Genomic DNA, 14,187 nt, shown 5'->3' on the forward strand with positions numbered 1-14,187 from the left:
ATCACACATCACCCCACGGGCCTCCTTCACTCCGACTGGTACGCTCTAGATACTGGTGTACAACACCTTCCAGCAGCTTGTACATTACCATTGAAAAGTAAGGGGACAGCCGGACAGGTCATGAAATATAAACTGGTGTACTGACCTTAAACCAGCCTCGGCAACACACCAGAGGACCGGTATAGGCAGCCACTGTCGTATCGAACATCGAAGAGGCTTGCCAAAGTGCTCAAAATGCTTGATTAGAGGATTTGCTGGGGATGGGAAATGTGGTGCACCTAGCTCGGATTGTGGGGGTAGGAAATGTGATGCACGCAGATGGTTCGAGTAGAAATCTGACAGACTTCGATTGATTTTGGGAATAGAAAATATGATTTTTGGGAGTAGGCGAGGGGGAAGCACTTAGCCTAGTTTCTATGGTATCCTGTTTGTCCCCACCTAGAAGATGTTCTAGGACATTCTATTACACTTGGTAGACCTAAGAGTATCCTGACTGAAGTTCTTAGAAAAGTCTAAGAAGGTAGAGGGCTTTTTCTTGCCCACAGAATATTGGATGACAAAGTGACATCAAAGACAAGCTACATCTGAGCTTAAAGTATGTATAAATGCAGCACATCAGTAGACATCTGCGCAGGCACAGCTAGCACTCTAGAATGCAGCCACGACTAACAAATTCGATCTAGCTGGTCACATAACCACTTCGCTCTGAAACACCAGACTTTCCTCAACACCTCTACCATTAGAATACAGCGACAATCTATCACAAATTTGGTCTAGCTAGGTACATATCGAGTCTCCTACCATAGCGCTCTGTCGTGACCTCCCTCATTACCCACTCACGTGCCTGACGTCTCTCTCTCTCACACACACACACACACACACACACACACACACACCTTAAAACTCTTCTTGGAACTTTCCCATACCTGGACTTCGGGTCCCCGAGTGTGTTCCTACCACAAAGTGCTTTGTGGCCATACAAATGGAAAAGGTGCTATATAAAAGGACTACAATACAATATGTAGTCAAATCCATCATGTCTGGGGGGGGGTGATGTAGCACTACCCTGTACGGCTCTTCAGCAAGGTCTATATATAATGCTTAATTAAAGCAAGCAAATACTGCCCCATACCAGTCCTTGAAATAGCGAGATCATTTGAAAGGATTAAAGCTTTCCTTTTGAAATAGTTTCATGAAAATGTTGATTTAAAAACCTAGAATTCCTCAAGTAACAAACTAATTATTTATATAGGGGAGATGGTCGGGGGGGGGGCGGTCGGGGAGCTTTCTATCTATTTACAGTGCAAAGCTGTTCATGTACAAAGCACAGATGTGTAAGCCTCGCTACCGAATGCGGCTTTGTTTAAAAAAAAAAAACACGGACAAAAGTTAACTCATCTAATGGGTCACGTAAAGTGGAAAATCCGTCATTATAAAATATTTCTAACGGACCTTTGGGAGTTCTGAGCCAAAAATCAAAACTAGCCACAAACCCTGCTCATTGTATTCCAAAACAAAGTTGCGTTTTATACGGTTTTTAACCTGCTAAGTATGCCTGCTCGTAAAGACCAAGACGGCATAGAGTAAAACAAGCATTATGTTTAGTTCTGGGAACCTTAACATTAATTAGGCCGAAAGGTCCTACATCAAACAATGCGGACAAAACAGAAAAGCTGCAAGCGTTAACCACCAGCACTGCTAAGGTTAAGCGCGCAGGTAGTGCAAGCCCCACATTTCCCATAACAAGCAACCGCAGTTGTGAAAAGTAAAACAGTTTTATCCCCCGAAGTCTATTACCTCGCAGCCTCAATTATTCAGTTTCAGTGGAACCCCCCCAATGTGTCGCAGGGGAGACTCTCTGCTTCAGATCCTGCACACACGGCACTAGCCGCTTCTTCTGCGCCAAGACACACTATGCCGGAGTTTGGGATCCGCGTCATGGCCCGCTACTCAATCGAGAGGGGGCTGGGGGTCTCCCGCACGTCGCCACGCCTTCGTCCCATCAGCGCCCAAACACCATGTTTACATCGCTCGCGGAAGCTCACTCAGCCGAGTTCTACGTTATACCCAGACCGCCTCCTATGCCAACATTCACGGGCACTTTGACTGTAAATATACTACACTGCTGCGCTACGCAAATGAAGACTGCGCAATTTTTCATAAGATTGCGCAATCAAAAGGCGAATAAACTAATTAGTCAAGCTTAGCCAACCCCACCAGAGAGTCAAAGAAATAATGTGGCACCGCATCCAAGGGTGGATAATAAAGCCATGCAAGGCAGAAACAAACGCCCGAAGCTTTTGAGCTTGCGCATAATCCTACAGCGCTGGAGGCGTCTTGCTGCGAGCTTCCATACCCCAGTTCGCGTCCATCGAGCGCGCTATTAAACTCCTTAGAAGCTTTAGGAGGCTGGGAGGAGACGGGGTGAAATACCGAAGTACTGTAATAAGCTGGGCTGCCCCCAATGGGGGAGACAGCTGCGCCTATAGGAAGTCCCCCGGTTGCCCCCCCCCCCCCCCCCCCCATCAAAGAAGGGTTCCTCATTAGGTGTCACGGGCCACCAGATAAATAGAAATACGAGAGCAAATCCAGCATATGGGAGGCAGCGAGCGCCCCTCTCCCGGGAGCTCGGAAGAATGGCAGGTCAAAAGCCACATGCAAATTCAGGGGCTTTCAAGGAGAAGGACCCACAGCAGCTGTCTCGGAAGGGGCCGGGCTCGCTTTGACTCCAAGCTGAAATCCTTAACACTAGAGCCGCAGGGACTCGGGTGAACGTGTGAATACGTCAAAGCACACGAACCTGCAGGGTTACGTGTATTCCTCCTGGACTCGATACTACCTCGGATATTCATGTCGTAAAGGTACGAGTGTTAGTGGCTGGCCCGAATTTGAACCCATGGCCTTCAGGTTACACAGGCATCGTCTGCACTGGGGGTATGGTCCTCGGAGCTATTGTATAGACTGTCATTTCAGAGCTAAAAGGGATATGCTCAGCACTACAGAACACCGATACATAACATATACAAAAACGAAATTATCAATATGGCAGCGATCGGCACAGCTCCATTTTTATGACAAACGCACCAACTGCCATACACTAGGATTAAAAAGGCAGCTTCCTATCTTGGAGAAGAGAGGCGGTTTACGACGCTCAGAACCTGGTAGTAAATCAGAGCGGGACAAGGCTGAGACTGTCAGAAATAACTATTGCCAAAATAACCACCCAATACAAGGCACGGATGCTGGTTGGCCACCTGCGCCCAGAAGGTCGGATCGAATACCTGCCCCTTCTGACAGTGTACCACCGGAAAAAAGGAGAATTGAAGCATGAAACTAAAGCCCCGCTCCACACCTACAATGAACAGCTAGTTGCCCGAAGAAAGGCGGTCAGAAAATTGCAACGGGAGGCCGCAAAAACAACGTCCCCAAGTAAGAAGGCTGAAGCGATTAAGGCAGCAAAAACCTACAAAGCCTGGGTAAAGTCAACAAAAGCAACCAGGTCCCAGGCGGACGCGGAAAACATGCTGCGTGCCATCTGTGGCCATAAGGCACGCGATTTCTGGTCACTGATCAAGGGAAACTCCAAATCAGTGAACCAGGCACTGCAAAATTCAATTGGTGAAAACACATGGCTATCCCACTTTGAAAAACTTTACGGAGTCCTAGACAAGGAAAAAGAGAGCAAGGCTCCTTGTTCTGGGGATCGGTGGGAAATTCCCCTGGACCTGAATACAATCAAAGGAAAAATAACACAGCTTAATGGGTCCAGGGCGGCAGGCCCCGACGGAATAACCAACTTCGATATAAAAAACAAATTGGAATTCTGGGCACCTTTCATCAAGGAGATTTTCTCAAACTGTGTCAGCCTCTCGACCATCCCATCATCATGGAGACAAGCGATTCTGGTCCCCATCTTTAAAAAGGGAGCAAAAGATAATCCTTCACACTACCGCCCTATCGCTTTACTGGACTCGATAGGAAAGCTCTTTGGTGCCCTAATCCTGGATAATTTCAACAACTGGATTTCCGTGACTGGCCTGTCGGACCCATTCCAGGCGGGTTTCGTGAAAAATGTCGGAACTGCGGTAAACATCTTGGCGGTAAGCACACTCAAAGCTAAAGTGTTCGAGGGCAGCCCGAAGATATATATGGCTTTCATCGACCTGGTGCAGGCTTTTGATCGGGTAGACAGGAAACGTCTTTGGGCAAAATTACAACTTCACGCCTGTCCCCCAAGGATACTGGAGCCCATAAAGGCCTTATACACGGAAACCACAATATGTGTTCGACTGAACAACCAAGGCCTTTTATCCTCTTGGATGAGTACGGAAAGAGGAGTAAAGCAGGGTTGTCCCTTAGCCCCTGCTCTGTATAACGCATACACGGCCGATTTCAAAGAGTATGAACCTAGAGTCCGGATGTTCCCCCCCAACATTGGGATCCAGTAAAATCTCACGTCTACTATACGCGGACGACATAATACTCTTTGATGTAACCCCGATCGGCCTTCAGAGGCAGATAAATAACCTCGACTCCTATTTAAAAGAAAACAACCTCTTGATGAACTTGGAAAAGACAAAGATCATGATCTTAAGCGGAAACGAAAGGAAGCCGGAGAAATTCACATGGGCGGTAAATAACACCAAAATTGAATTGGTGGACAGCTTCAAATATCTGGGCGTTACCATCAACAAGAACAGTAATGAAACAGTGATGCAGGAGACCATCATGTCCAAAGCAAGACCGCTCATCTCACAATCTCGGGCAGTACTGAAAAAATACGGAAAATTCACTATGGCGCCAGTGGTGACTTTTTACAAGTCTAAAGTGATTCCAACTCTTACCTACGGGGCAGAAGCTCTACCAAATCTTCCAACATCCTTTTGGTCAAAACTGGAAGGATTTTATTGGAGAAAGGTTCTCAACCTTCCTGACTCGCTACCAATGGTGCTAATAAGAAGGGAACTCTCTCTACAATCGCTGGTCTCCATAGTAGCCCGCAACGAAGCCATGCTATTTCGAAAGTCTTTACTTCCAAGCCCCCCTCTGATCATGCAAGAAATTCAACATGAAATTCAGTCGGGCTCATGTAAAATGCTAACAAAATGGGCGGCAAAGATCGACTCAATGCTAGAGGGCGCTGGAAGCTCTAAAAACGAACTAATCTACAATCCCTCTAAGTTTAAACTGCGTCTATTACATCAAGACTGGATCAATACATTGGAAAAAGCAGCCGCATCGAAGCTGTTTACTGATCTGCCTCCACAGCTGACAAAAGTGAACGAACTCAAGTCCTACTTGTTAAAAGGGCCGGACTCAAACCTCAGGGTGAACTTCTTAAGAATCCGCCTGAACATTCTCCACACAAGGGAAGTCCTATCCCGAAGAAAATTGGTTTCGGACGACGCCTGCAGATTCTGTAGAAAGTCAGCGATGCCAGAAACCATAAGACACCTCCTGCTAAACTGCCTAGGAGTCACGGGCCCCCGCATGAGACACCTGGGACATTTGTTTAAAAACCTATACATCTATGATGAAGAGGAATGGTGGTGTAGGCTATTAAGTGGGGAGAAGACCACTTGGGTGATCGCGGTGGTGGGCTTCTTCCGAGAAATTGAACTACTTTGCTGACGGGGAAGGTATGAGTGGGCAGGTCTACTAGTTGGGCGTCCTTACCTCGATTTCTCCTGGGGGGTAGCTGAACCTTACTCTGATTCGGAATCTGAATTCAAACCGAAAAAGATCGATCTGATGGAGCCCCTCGGGGAATCACGAGATGTTGGGGCTCAGGACAAAGGACGATCGTGGGAACTCTGGAACAGTTAATGTGGAGATTTTGTCTCTTTTTCTACTTTGTAAAAATTGTTTCATACAATTAAATCAAATAAAAAAAAAAAAAAAAGGCAGCTTCCCATAAGAAGAATGTTCTAAACCCTACATATGACTTCTAGGCTGCACACAAATCGTGTGTGCGTGACTATCACCTACACTTTTGAAAGTGTCGTACAGCTCTATCAAAATAAGACGGCATACCCCCAACAAAGCCACTTGCCATACATTTTGCTCTAAACAGATATCCTGGTCGTCACCCATCAGTGCAAAAACATGAGAATTAAAGGCAAAGAAATAAACGTATTTTCATAAAAACCCTCAAGTGTTTACACTGAATATCAAGCAAAGACAAAGAGAGCACGATGACAAACTAATGTCAAACTCAAAATAATGAATGCTGAAATGTCAAACATACATAATTATGGCGGTCCCTTTATGGCATTACATCATTTCCAAATGCCAAAAGCATTTGAATAAAATGAGAATGTATTCATGTTTCTTTAGTCGCAACTGGCGAGCTGTGGTTGCACTGCTTGAATAAGCAGCAACCTGTTACAAATAGAAGAAAAGTGAGGACGTAGGACAATATATATGTTTGTGACTGTTCCCTTAACACAGGCATTATGGATAGAATGATTGTCACCGATTCCTGGCTCGGCCTCGTCTTGGTCGCCCCTCTCTTTGACTCAGTTTATTGGAAGAAAAAAGAAAAACAGCATTGGTCCCGTTACTGGTCCCACACGGTCTTTGCTCCTGCTAATCTTATAGAAGGATGGTGCTAGTCTTTCAAATTGTACTTCAACAGCTATTCAGTGATACCGCAGGCGCTGCATTTAAGCGACATTTAACTCCGGGTGTAAAATGGCAACCCCGCCTCGTTAACTGACCCGACGGAGTCTGTACTACTCTAGGGAGGTGTGATCAAAAATAAACTGGCTCGGGGCGAATGGAAAACACGGGCGTAGTTTGGCACAGTGGTCTCCGTTCTGTGGCTACCCAGGTGCAGTGGTTTAAATGGGCCGGGTCCTATCCGGACCTCAGTGCCTGCACTTCTCAATTTTGAGCATTTGAGAACCTGGCTGCATTTCTCAATGCCCAAAAGAGAGTAACGGTACTCAACTATGTTGAGAGGTGAAAATGAAAGCTTTTAATTTTGCTTTATCACAATTTAAAGAACGAAGCATCTGCAGCCTTTGCTGGGGAAAGCAGCACCCGCTATCCCCCCTACCCCCTCCACCCTAAGGTCTCCTTCAGGGCCCACCCTGCAGAACAACAAGGAGAGACAAACATGCATCTACTGTGCTCTCAACCCACTAGGCGAGCAACACTTCCGCTAAGCGAGGTTCACCCGTTACCACTGGTGTCCTCTGATGGAGCAGGGATTGCTATGGAAAGACTGGGAAATTACTTTTTTTTTCAAAAAAAGAGGTTATTAGCAGTGTCTATTCTAATATGTAAATGTTTAAGTCATTGGCGTTGTGATGGAGCGTTTTCGACTACTCGCACACAGCTCCAATCAATTCAAGATTACATGTAACTGAGGTATATGGCTCAATTCTGGTTATTTTCTTTAGCAAAGTCACTGACACTGTTGTCCTGACGACATATTTGTCTCTCTCATAATGAGCAGTGTCATATAGCTACGATAGTCATTCCTGAAGCAGCATATTAATGCGTATGGTATCCTGTTTCACCTCGCTCCAGTGATAAACGTTTATCACTAGAACGTGGCGAATCAGGATGCAATAATATGGAATTGATTCATCACGTATCAAGATGGAGATTGGACTCAGACACGGCAACGTTCAGGATTTGAGGCAGGTGTTCAAGATAGGTGTACTAGGCATAATACGGATTTGAATCAGGGCTGGGATCACACATATATGGTATTATTTCATTGTAAAGATGCATGGAATTTCATTTTTTGCCTTGAGGAAGACCTAGCAGGTCGAAACACGTGTCAGCGTTATCAGTATCACAACAATTGTAGTATCATGTGCATTGATATTTTCAATTCTGTACACAATAAATTTGTATTGTTTTCAAGTAGGAAACAGTTTTCATTAATATATTCAGTGAATAGCGCGTATTTGGTGGAACTGGTGTACTATTATTTTCATTGGCATCGGCTGGAGTAGCCAGAGTTCCACTTTAATCGCGGCTGTCAACTTCATACTGTTCTGTTTTTGAGCTCTCCAATACATGCTTAGCCTCAGCGCTTTCCTAACCTAGATACCCTGCAAACAGTTATATTTCATTTAATATATATATATATTCAAACTTTAACACAATGCATAACAACAAACTGGAAGTTTGTGTGAAAGGATGCCAGATACACTGCTTTACTAAAGTGTGCGCTCTTTGCACACAATTTAAACTCACCGTCCATTGCATGCAAAAAGGGTGTACCTAAAAAGGGACCTGTGCCCAAGGCGCCGCATCTATACGGCCCGCACTTCGATTTTGCAATTAAAAGCACTGCCCAGATGTATAGCTACAATGACGACAAAATATACGTTATAAATATCTGCAGTGGAGTTACAAGCCCCTTCCGAAACTTAAATGCGGTACTTCATGATCAGCGAATGCCCCAGAGTTTGGGGGGTGGTAGAGGCAAGCCGACACCTAGAAGCCCATGGTCTGGGGAACGGACCAGGGTAGGCAGATCGTTTTGGCTCAAGTCTGCAAAGACTTGAACTCATTTTTCAAAACAAATCCAAATGCTATGCAGTGCACCGTCATATTCCTTTAATTGGGGAAACCAAATCTTTCGAAATTTAAATCAACTGGCTTTAATTCTAGATAGGGTGAACCTGCCAGTTTGCAGGGAGTGGCAACGATCTGGATGACGAAAGAATGACTTAGTCAGAAGACCAGACATCAGGATCCCGTGCATGTTCCTCAGGTAACGAGAACATGGCGTGCTATACCCAACTATCCAAGTTCGTGTTCCACACATTTCCAGATGGACTTGCATCCTCTCCTGCCTCCGCCCTCCACGACCTCCTGAGCTCAAGTCTCTAGTTTAAACCTTAGTGCCCATCCCATCTTGCTCCACATGGCTGTCACACAGGAAAGGGGCCTTTTTCTAGGTTCTCTGTCCTTTCATCCGTCTTTGACATGTTGGATTGGACTCGTTTGGGGGGGGGGGGAAGGGGAGGGGTTAGATAGTCGTGAACAGAGGTTTGCCCGAAAGAACATTCTTTATGGTATTATAGTACCATCAGCACCACAGAGGATATACCGGGGTGTGGATGGTGATAAAAAAAAAATAATACAAAAATACACTTTGATACTGGGACATACCTGCCATGAAAGGACCACAGCCTCTGGCAAAAGCGATCTCTTCATTCTGGCTTTGTCATTGGCTGGTGCATCATTACAACATTACAAGAAGGTAGACCCCCCTCCCCCACATGTGTTTATTGCCAAATTAAGTGCCACAATGAACTTTTGAAAAAGAAATGTAGTTTTCTTTATTGTAATATAATTCAGCTACGTTGCAATAGCTAATTCTATATATATGTATACATACATATATATATATATATATACACACACACACACACACACACACACACACACATACATATAACAAAGGGCACCAGAATATCTCATAATAAACCACAAGATGTGGAGTTTCTGAACACTAAAGGGAGTCATTTGTCATCCTTTTCAGTTATCTGTGGGCGCTTGGGAACAAGCTAATGTAACACCCCAAAGAGTGAGTGTGTGTAATATATATATATATATATATATATATATATATATATATATATATATATACAAAAATACACATGTGTGAAGGAAAGTTGTAACACTTCAAAAAACCCCCAACAACACCATGTAGAAAATAAACCCTGCACACACGACCAAACCGCTTGCTCCAAAAAACGTCTTTTATTGCATTTTAAAAAATCTTGTGCAACCAACACTGCCTAATGGCTTAAAAGGGGAAGACATAATTACCATGCCTCCCTTACTGACAATCTGGTTAAAAAGAACACTCACTCCACCAGGATGGAAACCGCCACGCGTTCCGCTTGATTAACAAGCTTCCTCAGGCTTTTTACTTCCCAAATACGTGAAAACACATTTCTTATATAAACAGGAAACGGGTCAGCATCGGTATTAAGCTCCTCCCATTTGCTTTTAAGTTCCCGATCATGTGATCGCAAAAGGCTGTATTGGTAAACTTACAAATTTGCGGCCATCTTTGAAAGAGTTCAAAGTGACTAAACTTCGATTGGCGCTTATCCCAATTTAGCAAATGCTGTAATGGAAAATAAAAAGAAAGCGCGGGAGAAGGCGCATACCAGATGCCTTACCCCATTTCCTGACAAAACATTAAAAACAATACGGATGTGTTGCTGAGCGCCAGTGCGCTAAAATATCATTAAATGGTTTTGTTTCATCCTACCTGATGAAAACCACAAACCATTGCACTCCATGGTACGGAGTGTCCTAAACTGAAGCCAGAGAAAAGTGCAGCGCATTCCTCTGTTCACTCAAAATTTGTCACATGACCTTCCTATACACGTAACGTTGCTTAAAAAGAACTACACGCTAATTGTACACAAGCAACGCAAACTGTAATAGTTTTCAAAGATCTCAACTAGTTTAAACTCACATGTGCAAAATAGATGCCCAAGTAAACAGCAAACCGGAAAGTGCATGGTGCATATATATAGCAGCAATGACTCCCCCCTTGGAAGGACGAATACTCTTAATAAAGTGCCAGTGCATCATCATAGAGTCACGACATGTCACATAGGTATATATAGTAGCCCAGGTCGGCAGTAAAAAATATATAAAATCGAAAAGTGCATGGTACATGTACAACAGCAATTACTCCCAACTCAGAGAACAAATATTGCTTAGTAAAGTGCCAGTGCATCTTCATTGATTCAAATATATCACAAGAGTGTACATGATAGCATCCATTAGCTCAAGAGCATGCAGGTGCAACAGTGTATCCACAAATGTCATCATATGCAGTTATTATAAAAACACAAACATTTCCGGGTCAATGTTTAGTCCCAGTGGCCTCAGTGTGTCAAATGTACAGATTAATGTGGCTTCTAACTGCCGCAGTTTTAGCTCTCGATTCCCCAGTCTTGTGTGTACTGGGATATGGGCAAGTCCCACAAATTTCATAGCATTGACATCACCTTTATGTTTTTCAATAAAGTGCCCCAATTAGGGGATTAGTGAGGTCCCTGTTTTTGATAGCTCTATAATGTTGAAGTATTCGCAGTTTAAGTGCTCCTATAGTTGATCCAATGTAGTGTAACCCGCATTCACATGCGATTGCATAAACTACAAATTTTGCGGTACAGGTAATTTTATGTTTATGTCTCCATTCTGGCGGCCTTAGAGTTCTTTTTTCATTTTCTGCCCACCTTCGCGCCGTGGGGGCACCCCGTAGTTCTCCTGAGCTACGGTCGCTGCCCCCACGCGCGCGTTATCTTTACTCATTTTCCATGCACTTACCTCTAAGACACCCCTTTATAGTATCGCTCTACCTTGCTCATAGCATTGCTGCCCGGCCCACATTTCCTCGTGACCTCCTGGCTGCATATCTTTTAAGTTGTTATTGATATCCCTATGGCAACACCACACTCAGCTTCCCACACCAAGATGGACGTCCCCATGGTGCACTCGCGCGCATACGCGAGGTTACCATGACAACGCTTTTGTTGCCTGCTAACAGTCACTCTGCTCGCACGTCTGCAGCGAGAGGACCCGTTGTCTGCTGCACTCGCAGGTAAGCTACTGTCTCCCTCTCGAGGGACCTACACCCTGAACCACCCGGTTCACGTTTCTTACTCTGAGACTTTTCGAATCGTGCTAGTATGCTCGTTTGTTATGCACGCATTCCAAGTGGATATACAGTTACATCGCAATCTTTCCACGTTTGTGTTTTACCCGATAGTTACATCGCAATCTTTCCACGTTTGTGTTTTACCCGATGGCTATGTGGTCGGCATATATGGGCTCTCCTCTGTTACTGGTTTTACCTCCCCTAGTTTGGTGTTATTTTTTTCCGCCTGTTCACTTAATCCTGCTTTCTTCTAAATACGGACTTTTAGCCTTTTTGCTTTCCTTAATGTTTGGTCCTTTGATCTTACCCCCTAGATACCTTGGCAACCTGTGGCTTCTTGCTACCCATTGTGCCTGTTTGGACTCCTTGTCTGTGTCCCGACTCTTTCATCAGCAAGGTTAGTGACTTTGACTCTTTGTACTTAACTATTGGACTTTACACTTATTATAGAGTTTTACTGAAAAATCTTTTTTCTCTACTACCCCACAGAGACTGTGCTATGATCTAATATTTATGCTTATGAAAAATGAAGTCTATCCCCTGAAGATGGTTCTTTGAACCGAAACGCGTCGGCCTTATTTTGTTACATCTTAATATGAGATTTCATTTGTAAATTTTAATGGTTGAACCTATGCATTTCGAGCACTGTGAACTGTAACTGTTATACAGATTTGCATTTGTGTTACTCTATTAGAGCTGTTGTCCATCAACGCCTTTTTTTGTTCTTACTTATGTTATACTGAACATCTGTGGGTGCCCTTTTCCTATGAATAATAGAGAACACTGTCTGTTCTAGTTTTGTTTCACTCATGTACGACTTGTTGGATTATGAAGATTAAAATCCAAAAGTTAGCTCTTATGTTTGGGTTCTGAGTGTTCCATTTACTTTGCTACTTGTAGTTACAATTCATTGTTATTAACGCTGCAAAATTGTGTAATTACATTTACCTTTGTAAACCAAAGTAAGCTAGGCGGTGTTTGTACACCGTAGAATTTACGCCTTTTTGGGCGCCAAATGTTTAAATTAATTTTGATTTAAAATAGAGGCATGGTATGTCCCTTTTGAGTGCATCTAGGCTTGCTGTGTAGCAATACTCAGCTTTGGATATGTTCCATTTCAGACCATTACAGCTTATAAATGGTTTTTTTGAGACAAAATTACACATTTTACAGTTAGCACATTTGCGGAACCCGCCAACCTCTTGTGCCATGAAATGACTTTCACTCATGTTAGTATCTGTGATGACCATGCTAGGGGATAGAATGGTTTTGAGAGTAGGGGCTTTGCGATAAGCAACACTGGGGCCAGTACCTAGTACTTTGGTAAGGTCTGGGTCTGAAGTACCTTCCAGTGTTTTCTCATTATCTGTTTGATATTGTTAGCCTGATGGTTAAAATTAGTGATAAATCTGATATCCTCATTATTCTTAATTACTTGCTTTTTAAACAGATCCATTCTATTGATCTGTTTAGCTTTATCAAAGCAATCAGCTACAACCTTCCTTTTGTAACCTCGATTAACAAATCTTTGGCCTATATGTAGGGCTTTTTCATTGTAATTTAATTCTGTACTACAAGCTCTCTTCGCTCTCAAGAATTCTCCATAGGGAATCGAGTTCTTGAGTGTAGTGGGGTGATAGCTCCGGGCATGGAGCGCAGAGTTAGAGCTAGTTTCTTTACGAAAAAGTTTAGTAGTCAGAGTGTTATTCATGACAGTAAATCTAACATCTAGAAAGACCAATTCCTTTTTTGTTAACAACAGATGTAAGTTCAAGATTCAAATTGTTCTCATTGAGTATATTGACATAGGTGAGTAATAGATCTTCAGTCCCATCCCATCCCATATCAAGAAGAGGTCGTCTATAAAGCGGTACCAAACCACTATATGTTCGGTGAATCTTTCTTTTTCTTCAGCCCATGCTATTTGCGACTCCTACCACCCCATATATAGGTTGGCATAGGTCGGTGCCATACAGGACCCCATGGCCGTGCCTTGGGTTTGCTTATATATGGAGGCCTCGTGCAAAAAATAATTATGTTCTAAACAAAACCGCAGCATGTTCAAAAGCATATCGTTATGTTGTTTATAACTGATAGATCTCGTGTCTAGGTAAAATTTACATGCCTGAATACCTGCCTCATGTTTGAAAGAAGTGTACAATGAAACCACATCCAGGGATACCAGCAAATACCCTGGTTCCCAATTGATGTCTTGTAGTTTCATAAGCAGGTCTGAGGTATCTTGTATATGTGAACTAAGGCTGATCACAAATGGCTGCAAGAAATGGTCTAAGAATTTCGAGGTATTTTCGAGGAGGCTTCCCAAAATGCAATAAAAGACGTTTTTTGGAGCAAGCGGTTTGGTCGTGTGTGCAGGGTTTATTTTCTACATGGTGGTGTTGTTTTTTTTTTGAAGTGTTACAACTTTCCTTCACACATGTGTATTTTTGCATATTTAGAAATCCGGACAGGATTTCTGTCCCTAGCACCAGCTACGTGAAGGCTGAGCACTATTTTTGGCATATCAGTTA

At 43.6% G+C, this 14,187-nt stretch overlaps 1 protein-coding gene across 5 annotated transcripts in view; it reads right to left on the reverse strand.

Annotated features, from left to right (window-relative positions):
- The window catches only part of CUEDC1 (CUE domain containing 1), a 1,053,353-nt gene that overhangs the window by 937,505 nt on the left and 101,661 nt on the right, over window positions 1-14,187 (reverse strand). Inside the window, exon 1 of one of the 5 annotated variants that reach the window (XM_069614648.1) lies at window positions 1,798-1,896. The exons of the other annotated variants lie outside the window; for them this stretch is intronic. The gene's annotated coding sequence lies outside the window, so the exon portion shown is untranslated. Of the gene's footprint in view, window positions 1-1,797; window positions 1,897-14,187 lie in introns of those variants that run through there. 5 annotated transcript variants of the gene reach the window in all.

The sequence above is a fragment of the Ambystoma mexicanum genome, chromosome 9, assembly GCF_040938575.1.
Source record: "Ambystoma mexicanum isolate Mex_15411 chromosome 9, UKY_AmexF1_1, whole genome shotgun sequence".
Taxonomy (NCBI): domain Eukaryota; kingdom Metazoa; phylum Chordata; class Amphibia; order Caudata; family Ambystomatidae; genus Ambystoma; species Ambystoma mexicanum.